Consider the following 6085-nt stretch of genomic DNA (forward strand, 5'->3'; position numbering starts at 1 on the left):
TCTCTGGTTTTTCTTGCAGGTTATGAACGTCCAGAGGAGAGAAGATGGTGTTTTATAACATAAGAAGTTGCTTCAGGTGAGGGTTTACTTAAACCAAAGCAAGTTGCTGTCCTTTCCCTCCTTTGAAGAAAGATTATTTTGTTTTTATTAAACAAGCAACCAGCTTGTGACTTTCATGTGACTTTAGTGAAGCAAGCAAGCAGGTAGGTGCAGCTCATGTGACTGATTTACTTAGAAAGCAAGAAGAATAGCTGGTGAAGGTATTAGACTGGTCGGAATTTAGTTAAGAAACTTAACGACAATTTCAGACAGTTTTCGACTAAAATTTCTCATCCTTCGAATCTCGTTTTGCTTTCAACGAAGCTTGCCTAGCTTAAATAAAATTCGACCAATATTATTAACACTCTACCAGAACTATCAATGAGAGGCCTTTCGACCACAAGACAGTCCCGTCGAGGTATTAATTCACCGGGTCGACTTTATTTTTAAATCTGATTGACCAACTCCAAACTGGTCGAGCGGAGTTTTTCTCGACCAAAAATTAACTGGCTCGTGAGGGTTATTACATTCTTCCCCCCTTAAAAGAATTCGTCCCCGAATTCTCAAAACATAGCTGTACAGACTTTTACTGAACACTGGAGTCTCTGCAAGAAGTTTAAGATAACCAACTCTGAACTTATCATCATCTGCCCGTGTCAAAACAACTGATGGTTCCCCAAATACTTGAACTTTTACAAATTTTTCCTTTTCTCCAATCTTCTGATATGGTGCTCACCTATCCACAAAGGACCTTTAGGATAGGCTAAATAGGGTTACAAGTTTTCTGGTCTCAGCAGTTCTATCATACTGGATCTGATATAAGATTACGCAAAATCGGCTCACCAATAGCATAACTAAAAGAAGTTCCGGTCGACAGATAACCATTTCAACTCGGAACAACTCGGTACATACTAAATAACAGATTTGCGGATTTCCCCAACTTTTCTAAAACAATTCTTTCTTTTCTGAGCAAACACTTTCACGATAACCAATTCTTCATCGCACATAACTTTCATATACTGCGGTCTACATACTTCCTTTGACATCGTTGAATCTCTGAATACCATTACTTCTGAAACCTTTCTATCTGCTTTCCTCCAGTTCAATAACATGGAAATATGGAACGTCAGGTGATGTGCCATACGTGAAGGTAACATCTTCAGTCTGGTCAATGTCAACTTGATTAACCGTGCAACAATCAAACAAGAACATGCACGATCAATCACGCTAACATGATTCAGACCAAGGGTGCCACTCTCAAATACACACACACACACACACTTATTCCAGGAATGATTTCCCTTACAGTATTCCATACCCTCCATATCTATCTGAGATACTCTTCAAAAACTTCTGAACGACTCAATCTCACTGAAGTTTCGCATATCCAAGTCTTGTTCTATTACTTTCTGATTTCCTTCTTCTGTCTAGTAACTGAGGAATCAACAAGTCCGCCTATACCAAACTTGATTTACCAACGAAGTACTCTTGTATGATGACTTCACACTTTCTCTGTTAATACATCTTCTGATCTCTTAACAACTTGAGCATTCCCATATGCCTTATGGTTATACCTTTTTCCTTGCACTCTTCAATCTTCCTTGGAATTTACTTCAAATCTGCTTAATTTTAGGTTGAATTTGGTTTCCTTCTCCCACATCTCCACTTTATGAACTTGTACATGACACAGTCCTCATACTATTCTTCGAAATTCTCTTCACCCAGTTCCTTCTATGAATTCCTAAGATTCTCACCCTTCAACTGAGTTCCTCAAATACGAATAAATAAGCCATCTTGATTTTCTACTTGCAATCTTGAAGGTTCTCTATTCTCTCCTTATAAGGCAGCAAAATAAATCACTCCCAATTCCGCTTCATGATTCTTGAGATCCTACTCCATATCATCATTAATATCACTTCCTCTTAAAGCATAAGCAGCAATATTTGCTCTTCCTAAGGCTTCTTTGATCAGTGAAAACTTGCATCCTTTCTCCATATTGAAATGATCACTAAATTTGATGTGCAACAGAACTGCCACCAACTCCAACTTGTGCATCAAATAGTTTTCCTTATGCTTCCTTAGCTCCCTTGATGCATAAACGATTACCATATCGTCTTGCATTAGCATTCACCTAGACCAACACATAATACATCCATGTAGTAGTATATGGCTGGTTAGGCTCATGCAAGTCTAAGATATGCATAGACGTAGATACTTCCTCTAACTAATTTCATACTTCATCAATACTTTTACTCCATTCCAAGGTAACACCATTCTCAGTCGATCAACTCATTGGTGGATATGGTTTCTAACTCTTGAACAAACTTCTGATGGTAACCGGCCAATCCACAGAACTTCGAATCTCGATAACTTAAATTGAGTACGACCATTATGTAGTAGTAGCGATCTTTTGTAAATATGCAACAACTCCTTGTTCCATTTACTGACTAAGTGATCTAACTTCCAATTTCTGTGCAGAAATACTTACTACAACGTGAAGCGTCCATCAAACGTCCTTGGAATAAAACTGCGCCTTGCGACCGATCTTAACCATTCTTCAATTCTAGAACTTGATACTTGACCCTGATGGTCACGTCCTTGATTTTATACTCGAACATAACCGCAAACTCTGGTTCTTCTTCTTTACCACTGACATGGGTACACTCCACAGAAAATAACTAAGTCGAACGAAACCTTTCTCCAAACAAATCTTCTGACTGCTACTTGAATTCGGCTAGAACCACTTGGATAGATGCCTAGGCTATTGCAGCGAATCAAGGTTCAACCAGAATACTTGACAGGTTACTTCAGGATGTCAACAAATTTTCCACTTTCTTAAACATAGCCTCATGTTCCCTAGTTATCTAACTGTCCTCGATACTCTGCTTCTTGTTATTTTCTCTCCGCCCAATTATGATGATAATGGAATACGCCACTTCACCGTTTCCCAAAAGGTTCCCAACTCTCCAGACTGATATGAGCGAAGCTCCAACACTTAGTAGAATACCACTGCAGGCCAAAGGTAACTGGTCTTCTCTCAAAGACTTCCTTCCTCAACAACATCCAAATTGAGCTCGATAACTAGATAGCCAATCTCACTCTAGATAGAAACAAATCGCTCTAATGGAAGTACTAAGGAATGGGGATGGGATACAAAGGCATACCATAACTCTAAATGGCAGCCAGTACTTCCATGAATAAGAACAGTGTACCTGAATTCACTAAAGTGAATCCTTCCTAAAACAATGACACTACCCGAGAACTACATCTATGTGTTGTTCCCGCATCAAACACAATATGGGCGGAAAATTCCGTCCATAGGCAAGGTCTCATACGACACCTTGATCACTCCTTCACCTATTTATTTAATCCTTCATAAATTTTTAAAATGCACACAACATGCAATGGGATAAGAAGCAAACCTGTGATTGGACCTTTTCAGAGGTTTTGACGGTCCAGGCAACTATAAAGTGTAGGCTCTACCCAAATAGCCAAACACTTAGTTAGTGACTAATGGTAAGGAAAGCGAACAAGTTTCACAAGCGGTACCCTAGGTATAGATAAAAAGATCGGGTAACTTCATGGGCCATGGTAGGATAACCTCTGTACTCATTACTGGCACCACCGAAGCGCGAATGACGTAAGCGATCGAGGATTTTATATACTTGAACAATCATCACCTTACTCTCCTTGCTAGCCAAAACCAAAACAACTCAGGGTCCTCGGTCTTGATCTGATGAAACGTCCAACAAAAATTATTTCCATCGACTTTCTTGATTCATTACTTGAAACTGACCTTCTATCTGAATAGGTTGATAGTTAAATAATCTGCATGACTTGGTAAACTTCTTCAGTAAAAACGGCTTCTATAGAATTCATGTGATCCTCCACCAACTCCTCATAGCTCTTAAGTTTTATAGTTTGGGTTACTCTGAGATTAATGGCTAAGTCACAATAGTACATCTTCATGATCTTTAGCTCATCCTCCAAACCATAATGGATGAATCAGATTAACTTGACTTCGAAATCTTGGCGGAAACATCTCACTGTGCGAACTCCATATCGGTCCCATGTTTTGGGTAGAAAACACTCCATCTTGAACTCTTGAATGAAATCCGCCTAACTTGGACTAACATTTCCCAAATGATGCTTGACGCTTAATCACCAACTTACTGTATCATTCTTGATGATGTATGGTTCCATATCCTTCTTGCAATCTTCTGAACAATGGGCCACGTTAGTTGTTCTGCTCCTAGTGTTGCATTCAAAATCTTCCTCTATACAAAATCTACATCGAATGGTTTAGTACTTGTCGGTGTTGTCCCAACTTCTTTATCTTTTTCACAAACTTCGAGATGTCTTGTTGCAACAGAATGGTGCTGGTGCGTCCATCATCTTGTACTACTGCTGAACTATCTCAGCCACCAACGTTAAGCTTGAAACAAGTGCTGAATCAATCAGGCTTGTACGTCTCTGGTTCTGGTACGTTTGGGCATAAGCTGGATTGAAATGAGCAGCCGAAAGAATAAGTCATATGAAGTTGGATATTCTGAACCGGATCATCACCAACAACGTCAACTTTGACTTCAATAAAACACGGGCCGAAGTTTGCTACCATCTTTGAATATCGATATCCACACTAGAAATTGTAGGAACCGCAGGAAAGCATGATGATACCAACTCCGAGCATGATGGTAGCAAACCCGAGCACGTCTTTAGCTCACCCGAGCATGATGATAATGGATTGAAGGATGACCGGACTGAACCAAAACATGACGATAAAAACCGAATCATGACGGTAGAAAGCTCAATCATGACTGTAGGAATCTCGATCTTGACAGGATCAAAATTGGTAAGTACACTCCACTCCATCAAGCTTGTCTTGATGCATCTCGTATGAAAGATAACAGTAAGGTAACTACCCATGACTATCTATCCTAAGATGAAGGAACCAGCCAGCACATCCTAATTATCCTTGCGACTCATTTTGACTCGAAAAACGTTTGAAACAAGTCCCATTCAAGCATCGTATAACCATGCTCTGATACCACCTTTGTGACACCCCCGATCTGGTCTAAGTATAAGTTGACTCGACCAGCCGTGCAACAATCAAACAAGAACATGCACAGCCGATCACTCGTAACTGAAACCAAACCGAGAAGCCACAATGTGTACATAAACGACTAACCCGAAGTTCCCGAAATAAATCCAGGTACCTTAGGCCAACCGCCTAAGTACACATATCCTATTAGGTACAACCCGAGGCTTTACAACCTTAAGAGTAATACCAAATAGTTGGTTCGTCCGGACAAGGACTAATATCATTTGGAACCCGTACTTTAAAAACATTCTTTATACACTATATACTTATTCATTTAAAAGAATCTTACAAAATCTTATAGATTAACCTCGAGGTTTTCGATCAACAAACCTTATACATAAAATATATCAAAACGACTGCAAGGATAATAAAACTACCGCTGGCTAATGCCGTTCCTTCCCGTCCTAGAGTAAAGGTCTCCCACCTACTGGTTACCTGCATATCAAATGAGTCATGAGTAACGAGTTTACTCAGTGAGTCTAATCCCACACCCAAACACATATCAATAGTATCCCGAGCAAGCGACACCATTTGAATGCAGTGGAATTATATTCCATAATTAATATTATTATAAGGCCTCTCAGTCCATCCATGTGAATCTATCTTAAACATCACCTCCACGATACCCGCCAATCACTCACTCTTAATATATATATATGCTAAACCCGGAAAACCACCAAGGCTAACCGAGCTTAACGGGGAATAAATATAGCAATCATCTCCATCAGATATTCCAAGATAGAACATCCAACGCTGCATGCAGTTACACGGCCTCCAGGGTGCGACCCCATCATCGTGTCTTCATGACCTTGATCCATATCGCAGGACCAATTCACGGCAATGCGGGACTTTCGGGAGAGTGAGTATACAATAAGACTTCACATGATTCACACTTATTAATAGAATACTTATAGAATAGTACTTGAGAACAAGTACTAAGGCTCG

The sequence above is a fragment of the Brassica napus genome, unplaced genomic scaffold (genome assembly GCF_020379485.1).
Source record: "Brassica napus cultivar Da-Ae unplaced genomic scaffold, Da-Ae ScsIHWf_1113;HRSCAF=1583, whole genome shotgun sequence".
Lineage (NCBI taxonomy): Eukaryota > Viridiplantae > Streptophyta > Magnoliopsida > Brassicales > Brassicaceae > Brassica > Brassica napus.